General features: G+C 42.0%; 1 protein-coding gene across 1 annotated transcript in view; it reads right to left on the bottom strand.

Moving 5' to 3' along the window:
- LOC144773341 (amine oxidase [flavin-containing] A-like) overlaps positions 1-19,685 on the bottom strand; it is a 667,192-nt gene that overhangs the window by 417,949 nt on the left and 229,558 nt on the right. The window lies entirely within an intron of this gene.

Here is a 19,685-nt window from a genome sequence, read left to right as displayed (position 1 = left end):
TGCACCACACTTGATATTTTCATGACAATGAGTAGCTGCTCAATTTTCAAACATTTCCAATTCTTCAGTTTATTTTCACTTGTGTAAAAATCCAGTGGTTACAGCAAAAACAGCCAGCGTGTTTTGTCCAAAAATTGGACTTCTTTAGGGCATATATTGTTTGTATTTTTATGATCATAAAAAAAAAATCAATGACCATTGAGCATGCACACATCGGCATATATAATGTTCCTATGCTCATGGATGGAAAGTGTCCAGGTTGGAACTTATAGTAATGAAAAAGATCGGTGCTGTATTTCGCAGCCAGCAGCCTCAAAGATCATCCTTTCACATTGCATAAGATATTACGATAAGAAAAAAACTTTACACTGTGCCGCCGTCTATTGAAGGTAGGACAATTCTCAAGCTCGCCTAAGCTGATGCTGCCTGATCACTACAGGAAATACAAGGAATGATGGTTCAAAAGGCTTGTATAGCAGTGACTCCATTACAAAATGTATAACAGGGACTCTCTAGATTCTCCATGATTGCTTGTATACTGTACCCTACCAGTCTCATTGGAGTATTAACTCACTTGACCCCTTGACCCACTCTGCCTGCCGACAGAGCAATAAATATTGAGTTACACCTAGTAGTATCACTTTCATGACGTTTTGTATTAAATATGGACAAACATTACAATTCCAGTTGTTGCTGAGTAGTGACAGTCACGGCCGGCTTGACTTGCGGTTGAGGGGGCCAGGGGTGGTGAGGGGGCGGGGGGTGGTGAGAGGGCGGGGAGTGGTGAGAGGGCGAGGGGTCGCGTGGGATTTGGGCACGGAGGGAGGGGGGTTGGTTTCATTAAAAATTTTAAAGAGTTAACTTCAGGGCCGGACTGGCTACCGGGCAGTTGTGTGTGCTGCCGATCTAGGGGCTAATTTCTCTGTGGTGGGGGCTGATTTCGTTGATGGGGACCTGCGTGCGAATTGAAATAAAAAAAGCAAAACGAATTTCCTTTTGCACACGCAGGTCCCCATCAACGAAATTAGCCCCCAGCACGGCAGCACACACAACTGCCCGGTAGCCAGTTAACTTACCTTCGCCAGTCCGGTCCCGAATCATCTCTGCTGCTCCACACAGGAAGCAGGCAGCCTAGCTCCCCTCCCCTAAGTCAATCAGCATGCTGCAATGGTAGCGTTGTAATTGGCTGGGAAGCCGACCACACAGGCGTCCGTAGGGAGGCCATTTTCTCCATGTTGGCTGCATGCAGCCTACATGGGGAAAAGGGAGAGTGTGCATGTCTAGTTTGGTCGGCCCTGGGGCCGACCAAACAGTCAGCGTCCTGCTCTAGGGCAGGGGAGGAGTGGCTCACCCGTGGGTGAGCCACTCCTCCCCTGCCCTAGAGCAGGACCGCCCACCAGCCCCCAACCAAACCCTTCTGCCTTCTTGCAGTGCAAGAAGCAGAAACATAAAATAGTATTTATAATACCATTTTATGTTTCTGCTTCTTGCACTGCGAGAGAGCAGTGGGGCGGTGCTCCTCCGCCCACATGTAGGAGCTGCCCCTGAGTAGAGAGCAGACAGGGTGTGGCTTAACGGCTAGGGCGATCGACTTTGAAGCTGGGGAACCAGGTTTGAGTCTGACGGTAGGCTCAAACATCCTGTGATTCTAGGCAAATCACATAATGTCTAAAAATTAATGTGCCCCTCTGTAATGCAACTGGTGCTCGTGTAAAGCACTCTGATACCTTCGGGTCAAGTAGGCGCTGTATAAAACTGCAAACAAAAACGCTATTTTAGGTCCTCATTACCAGCTACCGGTGTTTTTCTGATCTCAGTACCAACTACGGTTTGAGAGGTAAATGGGATTAAACGTGTTGCAGTAACTACTGCCTCCCCCACACTTTCCCTAGTTAAATTCCAGTTGGTTAAACTTGACAAAATGTACCAGAGGAAAATCCCCAGGAAAGATCTGGGCATGCAGAAATCTGCATCTATTGCCTTGATGGATGAACTTGAAATGGTTGATAATTATGGCACCTGATATATTCTGATCCCGGGGTAACGGATTTCAACAGGCTTGATAAGTATCACATCTCCCACTAGCCTACATGTTTAGAGGGTCTTAGTGTATTGTTCCTGGCTCGCTTTTTGCCCTAGGTGTAAATAAAGGATTGACAATCTGAATGGAAACAAAACTAATTTGTGTTGAGAAGGACATAACATCTCTACCGCATACAACACATCAACAATGAAAAAGAGTGATAACTCTGCAGCTCAGTTTTCACCAAGGTCTAAGGGAGCCAATCACACCAAGGCTAATATCAACGTTGATATTTTTGGTGAACCGTTACCTACACATGTAATACATTCAGGACTCTGACTAGCACCATTACTGGAAACTCTGCAATTGTGTATCCAGGAGTTTAAGTCCAGGCACCACTTCATGCTAGTTATGACTAAAACAAGTGCAGAGTGTGGTTGTACATTTCCTTTGATACACCTGCCGGATGTATGACGGTACAACGCGTCTTATTACCACGCGTACCGTTACAACGCAGGTTTTTCAACGCAAGTCGTTACAACGACTTGCGTTGGGGGGCTCTGGATAGTGAATAGTTTAATTTACTATTCCAACTCCAGTCCCCGTGGGTAGTAGGGAAGGTGTTGGATAGTAAATTAAACTATTCCCTATCCTAGAGCGCCCTCCAGCGAAAGTCGTTGTAACGACTTTCGTTCTAAAACCTGCATTGTAATGGTACCGCGTTGTTAGGGTTTCGTTGTAAAGGTTGTTCCCCACACCTGCCATACAATCAATTCAACATATCTGCATCTTTTATTTTCTATGCACAGAAGTAGTGTCATATCACATTAAGAGCAACAGAAGCATCTCTGATTAGAGGATACTAATGATGAAAAGAAAAGTTTACTTTCCTTCTATGACCATATTTCTGGTGGGTGCAATGGGCTCATCTAGCCCTTGATGGACTGCACGTTGTTCCGCTGTGGCAGCGGAGTGATACGCTTTACTACCCTGGGGAGAAAATAAAGTCCACTATACTTAAAGATCTGTGCCAAGTAGGCAGAGATCTCTGTGCCTTCAGAAGACCCAGGACCGGGGAAGCTGTGTTGAAGGCACTGAAGATTTTTGTGCAGGTGCATTGTCCCATTGGCCCACACAGGAAAGATTTTGTTTTTGAAAAACAAACCTCCACACCAGGAGTCTTCTTTTGAAAATCAAAAAATAAATGGCAGGCACACTGGGAGTTTTCTGACTGGATGTGGTGATTATTTATTAGTTTTCCTGTTCAGGCCATCGGTCTTTGCCTGGTCGTCTCAAAGAGGGGGGAAAAAGTATGATAGAACTTCTGCTCTAAAGAGGTCACAGGTTCTTTGCCTCATGGCTCCATGTTAGTTGTGTCATTAGTCCAAGGTTTCCACCGGCAGAGCCAGCCGAGGCTCCACTGGCAGAATCCTGACGGCCGACTCTAAAAAAGAGTGAGTGTGTATGAGAAGGACCTCTCTGCCAAACTCGAAGTAAGATCCTATACCTTCCTGCAGATTCTTCACCTTATGGATATCCTCCAGCTGCTCCCCAGCAAAGCGTTTCCAGCATTAAAAGGTGGTACCATGTGGACTCAGCCATGGCTCCACTTGCCCTGGATCTCATGAGATACCAACCAGCACCTCTACACACATTTGTGGCACTTGTTCAACACACCCTTGAGGCTTCAAGGAATATTTGTCATGCATCTGCAAAATCCTCATTCTGACAATCAGAACGCACATCACAATCCCAACTCTTGAACATTTTTTTTCTTCATTTCCCAGTCTGGCTGGGGTGAAATGCTATGGCCAGGAGAGTTCTCATATAACAATTACATACAGGGATCTCTACACAGATATCAGCTTTGTTGTGCCCCCATGGTCACAATCCAGGCTTGTTTCCTATTCCAATAAGCATGAAGCTTTAATCATACTCTTTCTTTGGCTGATTCTGTCCAGCGCTGGGATGCACCCTGTAGGCGATTAAAAATAAATAAATAGATGTTATGCACAAAGGTGCTAAAATGAGGCACTTCAGAATCCATGAAGCCTTGCCTCTCCAACGCTAAAGTGTTATAATAATAAAAGTATGCAGCTGGCAAATGACACGAGTTCTAGTGTAAACTAGGAGAAACGTAATAGCTCTCCACATGTAATCTTCATTTAAAAACTTCTCTGAAATTACAGCCTTGTTTTTCAGAGGCTATATAAAAGATATTGAATGCCACAACAGTTCATCTAGCCCTCCCAAGAACTATGAAAAATATCCAGTATTTAATGTCTCTTTGCTTAAACCAGTACTAGTAAAATAAGGGTTCTTCCTTTGGTTGGTCTTATGCCTATAGACAAAAAATATAAGTTTTGTATAATTGACTAGAAGGATTATGGCCTTGAACATCGATCTTGGGTATTAGCTTTACAAGTAATGCTATCTACATTGGTAGGCAGACTTCATTTTAGTTTTCCTGCTGTGTCGGTTTTCAATCAGACATTTGGTGTCAATTCGGGTACCAACTGTTATGCAGATTTATGAGATCCAAAACTCCTTTTCACTCATCCAAAAGCCTCGTCCTACTGCTGAGAGCTAAAAAAAAAAAATCCTTCACTCTTTTATCCCTCCACTATCCTTTTCAATCAAAATTAACAGACTAACATGTTCACTTCTCAAATTCCATATTCAACTATACTAATATACTACCCAAATAACTGAATAACATATCCACTACTCAAATTACTTCATATTTATACTATACTAATTTTCAACAATAATCCTTTATGGGTTCCGGAGTGGCGTGCTACTCGCCAGAAAAGCGCTTCAACACCCATCAGGGGAACAAGTGCTATATGAGTGCAAATCTTTCTTCCCCTTTTATCCCTCTGCAATTCTTCTCACTCCAAGTAACTGACTAATATCCATGACTGAAATTACTTCATATTTCACCATATTAATTCACAACTAATCCTTTATAGGCTTCCTGAATAACGCGCATCAACCAGCGCTATATAAATACAAACCTTTGTCCTCTTCTATCCTTCTGCTATCATTCCAGATCCAAATAACTGACTAACCTATCCACCACCTAAAATGTACTTGCATGTTTCACTATACTAATTCAACACTAATCCTCTATGGGTCCCGGAGTAGCGTGCTACTCGCCGAAAAATCGCTTTGACGCCTCTTCAGGGGTAGTAAGCGCTATATAAATGCAATTACAATACAATTACAATACAATACAATATGGGCCTACAGGCCCATAGGAATGAATAGGAAATTGAATGAGCAATTTGCGAGTACCAATAGGTACTCGCAAATTGCGCATGCAATTTCAAGAGTGCAAGGGTCTCAAAAGGACACCCTGTTGCACCCCTGAAATTGTGATGTGCACCCATGTTGCGTACACACATGCCCCAAGGGCATGTGTGTGCGCAACATAAAACTTTGAAAAATGCACTTTAGTGCATTTTTCAAAGTTTTTGCCAATTACCGACCAGTTTAATTGCTCGTAATTTGCCGTCCCCAAATAAGGAAATGCTATTTAAAAGTGGTTCTTGCATTGCATTTAAGGAATCGCAAATTGCAATTCCTTAAATGCAATCGCAATTTAGGAAATCGAACAAATTGCGATTACCTAAATTGAGCGTCCCCAACACTTAGATGCATCGCAAAAGGCCATTTTGTGATCGCAAACGGCCGAATTTTGTGAATCGCACCGTTTGTGCTTGCAAAACCCTTTGATGCATGTGCCCCTTAGACCCTCTCCACCACACTCATCCAAGTCAGGAACTAAGGAGTGATCATGAAGTGTAATTTATCCATTGCAAAACACATTATTCAAGTGACCAAAAGATGCTACCACATGATGAGAGGCCCTCCGTGAATTTCCCCATACCTTGGGTATCCAAATTCTACGATCACACCAGTACTCGCCTATCTTGACCACTTTAATGCACCAGGGGGTCAGTTACTGCGACTGTCGGTGTCCGTCCCATTCCATTGAAGGGATCTGAGTGCGCGGACAGGCAGAGAGACATTTAAAACGCCTGGCATGTTGGGATGCTCCACGAGTTGTGCTGTCACTTCAGGAAAGGAACTTGAATAGTATAGTGAAGGATAGTGATGGGGTTGGATATAGACATTCCAATTCCAGGTCACACTGCATGGTCTACTGAGGACCTACATTTTATCTGCATCCTTTTGCATCTATATAACTACCATATAACATCTGCCGTAGTTACCTACAACGATACCACTTCACCCACAGACGAACCATCCGAATGATGATCTTAGGGATGATGTTAAGACACAGAAGAGGAACACGTACCTAACTGTGCATAAAGTTTGTAACAAAAACACTTTCACACAAAAAAAAAAAAACAGAGGCTAGCAGTATTAAAAGATGGCTGCCTGCCATCCAAAGGCTGTTTACAATTGGTGAAATGGTGGGAGGAACCCTTGCCTTGAGGTGTAATCAAACTTGAACTGAAGAGTAAATGCTGTTAGACGGTGAGCTGTAGTATCCCACAGTGACAGAACTTGTTTGTAGCACAGCAATGGTGACTCAAACCATATTTGATGCTGAAATAACATCAACTGGTATCCTTATCGTGTAATGTTCTATAGGAGGCAGATATTTAAGAAGAAATGGTGAATCATAATGTATAGTATGTGTATCGATCAAAGGCGCACTGCTGGATAAGAGCTCCTTAGCTCAGGTCGGGGTCATACTGGATGGCAAAGTAAATAATTATTTGGAAACGAATACCTGATGCCACTGGAAAACTAACCATCGAACAGTTTAGTTGAGGACCTTGTTGGTTTTACTTCCCCTGAGCAGAAACACTTACCTTCTGATCCCTACCTTGCTCATATCAATGGTTAAGGTCACTGGGAACTGGAACAAAGGTCTGCATGCATAGGTCAATTGTATCAGCAAGTTGTAACCATAAAAGCACAGATTAGTTCGTGGAAACTACAGTCTAAGGTCATGCCTGTGCTTCTTAATTAACTATGCTACATCCACCCCCAGCCCTACCACTGCCTTGTTCTTCCAGATTTCCTCCTTCAACGACTCCCACTCCATTTTCTACCATCATATTACAGAGCATTATGAACTTTTCCTCTTACAGCTTTGCAGCTAGGTTTGTACTTTGTACAGCACAGGCCTACATACAAACAATGGCGAACTGCACAGGGGACCAATAAAGTAACTGCTGCTTCAATAGCACAGAAAAAACCCAAATTATTACAACATCTATCCATTCATTTAAGTACAAAAAATTTAAAGTCAAAGACTAAAAAAATCAGACAGCAAAAAAAACCAATAAAACACTGATGTTTTAATCCTTTTGATTGAAAGCACAATGAGCCAGGAAAAAATGGCTCAAGCCAATCTGTAAAAGGCTAGGCTTCAGACAAATTAAGGTTGGACTTAGAATTTTTAAGGGTGACACTGCACAAACGATTGTGTTCAGCCTAAGCCGTTTTCTCTTATGTGTAGCTTTGATTAGGAGGATGAAAAATCTAAAAACTTAAAAACCTAATGGAATAGGCTACTTTACCATGTTCTACGTTATTGGTCAGCTGCTATATGTTGTTGTTTACTGTCCTGATGTGTATTCTCCTTTTTAACAAAACAGTTAAAAATTTTTTTTTTATTAAATTCGAATATTTAGTGTTCTGTATACTGGAGGGGCCAACCACGAGCTAGTCAATCAATGGATGGCTTGGAAAATGAACTGAATTTTAGGTATTTATGCAAAGGAAATGTGCTGATAGGAAATCTGTTGATATTCTACCCGCTGCTATTGTTTCATTATGTATTATGATGAGTTTATATTGTTACATGATGTATTATGATTGTATGTTTGTATCTTACAAGGTTTTTTTAAACCGAATAAAGATTGAATTGGAAAGCACAATGAAACCACATTTAACTAGCCTGCATCTGTAACGAAATTACATCTGCTAATCAATGACAAGCCTCTCGATAAAAGTCAGCTACTAATTAGATGACCTTTTAATATAACTACAAAATAGCAGCTTCAATTGAGTGGGTACTTACTGATGCAGAAAACGAGGCCATTTACACAAGGTAAACAAGTATGTAATGAATTCAAGAAGAATAAAAAGATTTCAGATAAAAAACATATAAGTAGGTTCACCTCATAGGCCACTTGCTGAGGTACACTGCGTTGCACAAGGGGGAAAACACAGCATAAAGCCCTATCTTTGAAGATTTGCCTGCTGCTGCGGTCATCCTCGGTGCTGGACCTCTAAAACTGCCTTGTGTGACACACACCCTCGCAGAGGTATGTGTGTACTGTCTAGCATAGCATCTGTGCTGGAGGCATACCCTTTGAGTACAAAATCCTAAGTCTAGACAAACAGAGAAGAATCCCACACACTGGATCTGTGTTGTTAACTTTACACATGCAAAACACGTTTTTTTGACAAATGGAACCATTTTTCTTAGTTAACACCAGCGGCGGCCAGCATGGCTCGCCATTGCGCAATTCACCGTTGAGCCGGGTCCCACGTCTCCACTCGTGCTCTTCTTCATCTCAGACGGAAGCACAGCCAGGCAAGAAGAACAGGGAAAGTGCGCATAACTATTTTGGGCAGCCCGAGAGGGCCGAGCAAATAGTCATTGCACGAATAAGGTGTGACAAACCACTCCTACCGGGCCCTGCTCCTCGAGCAGCCCCGCCCACCCTCCCAACCACCTGCAAAGCAGCAAGAAGCAGCATAACATGATAATAACACAAAGTTATTATCATTTTATGTTTCTGCTTCGCACTACTTAAAAATAGGGCCAGGGTATACAGGTAATTAGGCAGCCGCGTAGCTAGGGGGGGGAGAGGGGGGCGGACCGCCCCAGGCGGCACTGTTTTGGAGGCGGCAAGAGCGGCACTTGTGGCCCGTTGTGGCAGCCTTCATGATTTATTCGGGGTTGTCTGACAATTTGCCAGTCAGTGTCCCCAGCCTCACCGAGGGGATCAATGAGGGTCTCCTCGTTTCATAAAAGCAGCCAGTGGGCAGTGCTTTATATTTCCCGGCTTTTGTGCTCTGCCTGCCGAGACAATTAACACCTAGCTGAAATGTTGGTTGGGGCCGGGGGAACTCAGTTGTTGCTTTAGTGACCCGGGTTAGGCTGGCTGGCGCCGCGTAGTCTAAGACTTATACATTGTATCGACTACTGCGCACTGGAAAAATAACTTGCTAAGTGTGGTCCCGGGAGCGTTTTGGGAGTCACGTGATGTGGGACTTCATCGGCTACCTTGGAGTTTAAAAAATAAGAAATGTCTGTCTTGGTCCATGCAGCAGCACAAGTGATTGTTTCCTTTCTCTCACGCACACAAGTGACAGCGCAGCTTGCGTGTGACCCGGTAGACACCGGGTGGTGGTGTCAGAGTTGCCAGCAGCAGAGAGTGGCCATGGAGGACGTGTAACAGTTCAAGTAAAGTATTTGGAGGGCATGATCATGGCAGCAGCAGCAGCACTAGTCTCTGCTGATGATCGAGGACAACCAACAGAACAGGTAACAGTGCTCACCCGAATACCATATTCGTTGTGCATTTTTAGCTCTGGCTAAAGTTTGTTCTGAAAGAAAACATTGTGTGTAATCTGTGCGGGATTAAAAGTGTGCACACATACCATGAAAGGCCGTTAACGCTGTTTAATTACAGTGTAGGTCAGTTATTTAACTTGGTGCCTCTTATAAGAAGGAGATGCGCAGATCTACCCAGTGGTTAGATTGTCCAGAAGACATAATCTTAGATTCAATCTGCCAGCTGACAAAGCCCCCCTCCACCAGGTGCAAGGGACTAACTTCCGAGACAGAGAGCTCCGAGCTCTCCTTGCAGCATGCACATACACCCCCTGGCAAGGGTGCCTGCATGGCAGACTGAAACACTGCGCAGCCGCTGCGGTGCTTTTTCACACTTCTTTGTTTGCTCTTAACTATTGCCGTACGTGGAGCCTGCAAACAGAAGCAAAATAAGACCTGTTCTGTTCAATGCGACTAGAAGCCTGGAGCTGGCAGGAGAGGAGCTGGTGGGGGAGAGGGACTCTGAGTGCTCACACATTTTAACGTCTACACAAAACTGCAGAAATCGGACATCAAGCTGCCTGCATGCTTTTTATAATTAACCATTACTGTTGTATTATGAAATATTTCGTTTACTCGCATGGTTGTGCAGCCTGTATCAGATTGTATGTGTCTGACAACTTTGGCTAACCTTGCCTTTTACTAGAGCTACTTGTGTTTATCATGTTTAGCCACCCCAGACTTCTCCCATTATATTACATAACGGGCTCAAAAGTCCCAGCATGCAAAAGGAATGCTTATGTTGTATACCCGTGTATAAGAATTTCAGGCGCATTTCCACTGGTTCTGCCTTCTATAGACCCTAATAAGGTGCAAGAAGTGGAAATCATTTCTTTAATTGATCACCTTACGCTAACGTGGCCGCTTCGGTCAGCCCGGAATAGTGTTACATTAGAAGTATTCAAATGTCACACATAACCATACTGCCAGCATAGAAATGTCACATAAACAAACTGAAAAATTGACAGCTACGAGCATGGGGTAGTGAGTGGGTAAGCCCATTTCAGCTACTGCTAACTTCACTGTGAGGGACAGAATTCTGACCTTTCACAAGGAATGCCTCAACACAGAAATCACCCCCTTTCAGTGGCAGGCACTACTATAGCAAGAAGAGTTTTTTTTAGAAGAAAACATTTTTGAGCGCATGCTTCCCCCTCATTTAACAGCCATGCCAAGTATCGGGCATCAGGCTTTAGACCAAGGCAGAGCCTGTATGTAATATAGCTCTGTGTGACAGGCTGCAGCTGATTGTGTTGCAAGTGGGGCTTGGGAGGTAGCAGGCGACGCCGCAGACCAGGGCGGACCGCGCAGTCACCTAATGATTTTTATTGATGACCCTATTTCTTTTTTAAATACAGCCTGTGACCTATGATGTGACTCTTCTTAGAGTTTCTTGTTGCTTAGATTGGTGTAATTTCTGATACTTATATATGTTTCCCTCGTCTTTAATGCTTGATTTTGTTTGGGAGAAAGTGTCACTCATGGTCATTGAAATGTCACTCATATTTACACTGAAATTATGAAAATGTCACACATAGCTATCTGAAATCTTAGCAGCTATGAGTCTTTTGTAAGCCTTCTCATGGCTCAGAAGAGGTAGTTTCCGATATTTATTTCTTCACATGGACTTTATTCCTCAGTTACATTTGTGATAAACTGTTACTCAAGGTGTCACAAATTTGGAACTACAAATGTCACTCATGAAAGCAATTATTCCATAGAAATGTCACATTTATCAATCTGAAAACTTGACAGCTGGGTGTAATTTCTGGTATTTATATGTTTTTCTCGTCTTCATTGCTTGATTTTTGTCGCAGTGTCACTCATAGTCATTGTATGTCACTCATAATTACAGAGAAAGTCAGAAAATGTCACACCTAACCAATCTGATACCTTGGCAGCTATGCACACGTTGCACGCATGGTGGTGTGGTGTGCGCGCCGTGACAGGCCGGTCATCCGGAAGTCGGGCAGTCTCTCCTGGGCAATGTCAACCTCCAGCGCACTTACAGGGGGGCGGCAATCTGAGGGATAGCCCCGGGCGCCACAAGATCTAGCTACGGATGGGAATGTTGCACCAATTGGTTCCAAATCTACACTGTTCTCCGAAGATTGGTAAATGTGTTCCCTGCTCAGACGCCAGAACCTGCTACTTACATCCACTCTGATTGTGTCTCTGTCTTCGACCCTATACAGTGCTCCACTGACATTTTGTTAGGTTTGCGGTTAACAAATGCCACAAATGTAGACACACATAGGTTTATCTATCCTTACTGATCCTCTGCAGCAAACATTTGATAACTCAGCTAGCACGATTGTGTCTTAGATTCCATGAGCCCATGAAGGTCACTGTCTGGATATACACTCACAGTGTGCTTCAGCAGCACTCCCTGGAGCTGGGATATGGGGGTATCAGGATGTCTCTAGCCTGCAGACGGAGGAACATTTTATTTGTAGGCAGCTTTTGCAACTGCTTCCCACAATCTCACATTTTATAATACACTCTGAGCTTAATCTCTAATATATTACTGAAAAGTAAAGTTAGTGCCCCTCTTTTTATGGATCAGAGTATGGGCCAACGCCGAGGCTAGCCTGAACTAAGATATTCTCTTAGATTGCCTCAAAAGGATAGAGAACTAACAATCCCCTGAACAGATTTAAGTCAAAAGCAATTTTAAAGCACTAAACTAACTCAGTGAGGAAGATCCTTGCTATTTCGTTATAGGACTGGCTTGGTGGGGTGGCTGTTGAACTTCCCAGGCTCTGGTGGCTCTTCGGGGTCTCCAGCTCTGGGTTGTCCCTGCGATGCACTATCTGACCAGACCATAATGCTCTTTATGTTTCTCTGCAAATTTTATAAAACATATTTTATCTTATTTACTAATCCTCTTGTAAAACTACAAAAGATACGCAAGTGCAAGGATACTATGTATTTCCTTCAATTTTTAAATGATCATGATGTCTGTTAAACTGTTGGTGCATTTTTGAAAGCAGCGGCGAGGAGTAGGAAATCAATTGTGCATTATGATGGCCATGTTCACTAGGGAGGTTAAGGGCTGGAGAAGAAATCTGGCTAGTGTACCTAACAAATAGTTTTTTACTGATATTTTTCAAATTAATGTGACATTTTGCACATGATTTCTCTGATGTTTTTACCTCTGGATCGTTATGGGCCGAATAAAGTAACTTGAATTTGATATAGACGTATGTTTTTTTTTCCTTTCCGTCCAGTAAACGATTTGCTATGCTGCAAAAGTATTTTCTTTTAATGTATCATGCTTTGAATCTTGTATGTTATATATCACTTTTGATCTCAATCTTTCATAAAAAAATTGAAATCTATAAATGGGAGTATGCATGAGTGTGTGCTTTTACTCATATTCTTGAATTTGAATGTTCCTCATATTTATCTCCTCCCGACATACTTCAATGGTGACTTACCTGTTGTGATGGCCACTAGGGAAGACGTGTTGATTTGATGGCACTGACACCTGTGATTGCATTTTGATGGAATGTTGAAACAATCATTTCTTCCACTGGTGTGTGGGGGAAAGGGACTTCAATCATAGGACCGTCTTCAGTGCTAGCAGCCCCAACTCTTCTTGATGCCAAGATTGCCTTTGTACGAGATCGTAAAGCATACCAACACTTTCTAATTTCTTCGCTGGTCCTGTATTTCACCCCCACTGCACTGATGCAGTCTTGTAATATGCCTCCATATTCATTTTTTGGTGGTTTCTGATACATTGAAAGATGAGTTCCCAAAGAGCTAGTCACTCTCAGCAACACACTCTAAATCAGCATCACTGAACTTGCTCTTTTTTTAGGTGACCCACGACTCACACGACTCATGACTTGCTTTATTTAAAGATTTGTGCTGGCTCAGAAAAAAGACGAGGGCCTCGATTCTCTCCTCTCTTCTCCAACACAACAAACGGCCCATGTCCTGGTTTGCTGGCGGCATCAGTGACTGCTGGTGTGATTTTGCAATTTGCGACTATAATCAAATCTCAGATTCATTATTTTGTGACTGTGAATCACAATGATTCGGTATTGCAGTTCATGCTACATATGTACACATAACTTAACAATTTGCATTTTGGGAGTTGTTTTTTCCCCTGCAAATTACAAATCTTTAATTTACATTTTTATACATTTAGGCCTGGGTTATTTTTGCATGTCTACAGGAAAGACAGTTGATTTTTCTGAAACAAACGAATAGGGCAGATAGAATACACTAATGAGAGAAGTAATATTTGTTTTGTTCTGTTTAAATCTGCACTGAGATGCAATTTGGGATCATATAACTGTAGGTTGCGCGCTATTTTAAGTTAATTCTCTTTAAAAAAATGTATACTGGTTTTACTTTTACTTTTAACAACAACAGATATTCGTGAAAGAGGTGAGTTTACTCGAAGACACCAAATCCTATACCAATATACGTGTTATTATGTAATATATGCCACAATATACCCAGATACGTCAGATGGTCTGGGGCATATTTCTTTGGAGTTTAAATATGGTTATTAGCTTTACATCAATAATCTATGTAAATTAATAAATGAATATATGCAATATACACAAATAGCTGTATAATACATGGGATTGAATGAATGCATGTCTTTTATTTCTTTATAATTGGCAACTGGTAATGCACTCAGTCGCCGATTATAAAGAAAAGCCAGCAGAACTCGACTATTATAGGTTATTACAGTGGAGTTCTGACATCACCATGCCTGTTGCAAGAGCCAGCAGTTAGGTGAAAGGCAGGTCAGGTCATGGAGCATAACTGAAGCAGCATTTTAAAGCAATGAAAACGGAAAGTTGCTTTTCCTACTGCTGTTTATTTTAAAAGCTTACAATGACATGCAGAGAAAATACGTTGATTTTTTGCACTCCTTAGAAGGAGAAAAGCTAGAATCTTTCTGTAAAGGGTTTTGATGTGTTTATTTTCCACTAGAAGTCTTATTTTTATTCTTCAAGTTTGCAAACATGCTCTCTCTATCATATGAAAGAGTTACGTACCTAGGTTTTAAGTGGTTTGTGGAAAAGGTGATGATGTGACCATGTATTATATGGGATAAAGTACCCCTGGCATACATTGGCCTTCGGTCTCATTCCTTTATATGGTTATGGAACTCCTCTGTGACTTGTGATATCCTTATAACGTACAGCAGGGGGTACTTTATCCCTCATATATTGTAAATTTGTTATAGAAGACTGTCTTCTATTAAAAAATCCCACAACAATAAATGTATAGAGAAGAAATTAAGCATACCAGTACTAGAAACATATCACTAAACCCACAGTAAAAGTACCTAAGTGAGCAAGGCAGTGCTACGCCTTGCATACAGTACCCAGGACTGATATCTTGATGCTGGTTTTAAATCTTAATCAACAAGCAGACACAATGTGGAACACATTAATGGCAGATGCTTACTTACAGCAGATCAGACTTGATCGGCTCTTGGGAAGTTTTATTGTACCTTTGGATGCCACTGTAATCCCGTTTGTAATGGCCCATGCTCTGTAGAACACTTTGCTGCAGTATGTTCACAACTACTGGAGGACAGGTCAACAAAGTAAAGAATTAATTCCTGGTGATCATTTTTTGTATGAGCTGCGTCCCTACAACTTCTACAACCTCACTGTAATCCTATCAGGATTCACCCCATGCTTAAAGGTATTGCTTGAGCTTCTATCTAGGCTTGGTATAAGAGTAAGTATGTTGAGACAATAGTTAGGAGATGCATTTGTGCTATGCATACCATGTACATCAAATCAAAAGATATTCTGCACTACCTGAATGTCTCAGGTAGATTAGCATTTATGCAATTCCATTTCAGTGTACCTACAGTTCAGGAGGTAAAACTCTCTTGCTCTGGAATTATGAAAGGTCAGTGTCTTTCTGGGTTAAGCAATTGCAAGGTTAAGTCAGCAGGACATACTTTATTACACTGTCTGCAGAGCACACTGGAAGAGTTTGAATGTTAACCCTCTGCTTGTTAAACACAGACATAAGGGCAGTGAAAAACCTGTGTAAACTCTACAGAACTTACCTGCTATTTATGACCGGACATAATTTTTAACACTTTGGCACTCATTTTTATTTATTACATTTTGTAACAAATATTAAATGCTTGGTTCAAAAATGCTTCCCTCTCCCACATCCTAAAAAATGCATGTCATTGGGATTTATACAACCCAAAAAACGCATTAAGAAACCTCTTCAAGTTATCACCAAATATATGAGCCATTTTTGTCAAATTTTATCTAATTAATTTCACACCTCTTCCAATTAATTTCACACCTCTTTGACCACAGATACAGGAGCAGATTGACAGAAACATTTATGGGTACAGGAAGTAGAAATACATGAGTACTCCATTATGTCCCAAAAAGTGCAACTCCCCATTAGTAAAAGTGCAAAGAGGGCACAGTTCCCTCTATTTGTACTAATTGTATATGAATATTCTTTGAATATTCCCATTTTATTGTCTTTTTAGATGTTTGAGGCAAATACACAATGGCGAATAAGAGTACGTAAAAGAGTCCAAAGGAGAACTACTTTATGTATTTCGACAAACCTTTGTGAATGCACCCCATAATCTTGAAGCCTCCAAAATGCTTTTAATTTAGCCAACGGTTTGACTTGAGCAAAAGCACCCTCTTTTATAACCTAGATAACAAAACCTTAATTTTATATTGTTGTTCCTGCAAATGTGACAAGTGTTTTCTTTCATGGCCCAAACAACAATCATTTGTATTAATTATGTGCTAAAAAAAAAAAAATCTCGATTTTTGACTGGTATCATCTTTTGGCACATTTTAAAGACTCCAGGCTCAGGCAATCTTTAGCTTTTACTCATTCACCTAGTAAGTGTATCAAAAGCAAAGGAAAACTTCACTGACTGTGCAATCTTAGGGGCTCATTACGATGGCGGGCGGACATCAGTCCGCCTGCCATCGCTGCAGAGCCGGGACCGCCCGCCGGTAAGGTGGCGGTCCTGCTGAGTGTATTAGGATGTGCCCGCCACTATAGTGGGAGCATCCAGACCCCTGATCATTGCGGACGGAGCTCATGGCTGCAGCACCGTTCGCAATTCACAAATGCCACATAGTGCATTTCCATGCACAACTTGGCAGGCACCACACGGTGCCTGCCACCTTGTGCATGGAAATGTAGGGGGTACCACGGGAACCCCCCAGTGCACATAGACCCTCCCCCCCACAGAGGGGCCCGCAACGGGCCCCAGATCCCAGCCTCCACCAGCCTTTCCATGGTGGTGGCGGAACCACCATGGAAAAGATGGCTGACGCCAGCATTGTAATCTGGGGGACGGTGCCTGCTAGGCACCGCCGCCATTTAACACATGCTGACCGCTCCGCCAGGCAATGGTGACGATTGCCGTGGCAGAAGCATGGAGGGCGGTCTTTGTGACCACCGCAGTTACTAAGCGATTCCCCCGCCATCCTAATGTGGCGGAGTAATGGGAGCGAGATGGCGGTCCCCCCACCATCGTAATGAGCCCCTTAGCTCGCTTAATGACTACACTAACTCTCAGGTAATACCATGTTCTCTAATTCTTGAGATCTCAATTTCTCTTTTGGAGTTTCTGAAGAGCAGTGCTGATTCTCCACGCAAACTACGATAATGGCCATCACCATAGATATTCTCTTGTTAACATCTTCAACAACACCTACTCAGTCAGATCAATCAGCACTGATAGTTCTCTTGTCAACATCTTCAATACCACCTGTTCAACCTAATCAATCAGTGTACTAACATTTGATCAGGAGAGTGCACCATCTGAGTTTAGTTGTCATGGGCATTAGTGATGCTTAATGTATGTACTATTTTTTAAGATTTCAAGATAGTATCAAGAGAATGATATTGATTCATTGGTCCTGCAGTACTGCTGTATATTAAATGTTTGGCTTAGGTAGCTAAGCTGTCCTGTGTATCCTGTTTCCTTTTAGTCATATTATGACATCTTCTACCACTTCACCCTTCCATTCCACTATTCACTCTTCCCTCTTCCTCCTCCAATATTTCTGTGCTGAAGATTTCTGACATAGCCTCTTTCCCTACATCTTTCACTTTTTTAAGAGATGTGTATGCCAATGGAATTATAGAAATATAAGTATTGTTTGCATTTTTCTCATATTCATGATCATTCTTGGTCCATGATTGTCTCAATTGCGTCACACTCTTTGTTTTCTAGTTTCTGTCTCAGAGGTAACCAATAGCAAAGACAAGCTTGTCCTTCTCGCAGTAAATGTTTATTTTCTTCTCCTGTATTTCTCCTCACTCTCTTTTCCTTTTTTTTTTCAATAGGTGCATTGGTATACATTGTTAGGCTGTAAAGAGTGATTATTGCTGCTCTCAGAGCAATTTTTTTTCAATTAATCTTCTGCACCTACTGTGAATTTCTTTTGATGATGAGATGGCTAAACTTGGTGGTATGGCTTATTTGCTTGATAAACTAAATTTTTCAGTTAAAGAGAAGGGATAACTTGGGGTTGGATGATCAGAGCATACTCATTTGTCCAGCCAGACATGGGCCTTCAATCTAAACGCCTAAAATGTTCCCTTTCCTAAATTACTGTAGTACACATACACTGCTCCTAACAAGTTGATGGAGTCCGTTCTTCCTCATTTTAATACCTTCCTCAATGTCAGCCAGATATAAAGGGACAGTGACAATCCCATAGTTATCTAGTTAGTAACACATCTGCAAGAGGATTATTAATTCAATAATTCTATAAGATTATTCAGTGTGAAGAGAAATGTATGTAACTAACTCCTAGAAGATGGATTACCCCATTGAATGAAGGAGAGAGTACCACCTGAACTTTTCCTGTCTCCCTTCTTGTACCTGATAATATATATGCCAGATTCCAAGACTCTATACTGGACAGAAGCAATTAGGGAATTTCTGCTACATATCATGTTATTACTGGAGAGTTAGTTTCCAAAATCTGCACAGTAAATTAACAATTGCATATCATTTTATTAAAACATTGCGGGTGCTTCCTAGCAGGCAAGTGTGCATACAACAGGTAAATAAACCCTATTTAGTTTTCATTGACATCACCTGAATATGTGATTCTTATTGGAGAGTAGAGAAGGCACTATTGGTCTTCAATGTCTTCAATGTAACCTGAAGACATACTTTGATCACACAAGGATGACTAGAAAAAATGGATAGCAAATGGAAAGAAGAAAGCAAGCGCAAAGTAAGGTAATGGTCTACCAGCCCTGGTACTGAAGAGCACTTCTATTCACAGGCAAATATGAACATGTGATCAGGGACAATGCCATTGCTCACAGTGGAGAAGAGATAATGGCTGAAGTGGCCTGAACGGCTGCAACATGCTGTGTGATGTGGTAGGTGGAAGCATAATGAGAATGCTAGATGAACTGACCAATGGATTAAGGCACCTGGCCCAATGCCCTTATGTACTTGAAAATCTTTATTTTTGATTTTTCTATGATTATATGAGACTGGGTAAATAACTGAAGCTATCTCTAGGCCAAACCTAAACAAATGACATCCTTGTGTTTTATTGATTTTTTTCCTTACAACAAATCCTGCATGTGCCATATTAGAAAGTTAAATGTGAGGGTTGATCCTTCAACACACTCCTCCATTGACCGCTGAAACTCATGGAATGTTTGAATCCGTTCAATTGGCTGTAGGCCTGAATGACAGGATCTGGACAAGTTCATCTAGGGATGGGGGAGGAAAAAACCTGACCCTTAATGAAGTAATATTTCACGTGTGCCATTTTTGCTCCTCTCCGAGGTCCTTCTGCTCTTCTTAGCCATTCCTTTCCAAGTTACTCTTTCCATTTTTAGGGCTCGGGCCTACGCCACCACGAAGTGGGGGGGCGGAGGTTCCGAGCTCTTATGTATTAAAAAAAAAAAAGAATTCTGAAAGGGGTCCAGGCTGGCACATTCTTTACTGCGCGCCGCCGTTTTTATGGCATGTGCCTAGTGATTCGTTTTCGCTGTGGTGTCTATTTAGTAGCCTTGACATGATAGGCTATA

Source organism: Lissotriton helveticus, chromosome 8 (assembly GCF_964261635.1).
Source record: "Lissotriton helveticus chromosome 8, aLisHel1.1, whole genome shotgun sequence".
NCBI lineage: Eukaryota > Metazoa > Chordata > Amphibia > Caudata > Salamandridae > Lissotriton > Lissotriton helveticus.
This window is presented reverse-complemented; position numbering and strand designations above follow the sequence as displayed.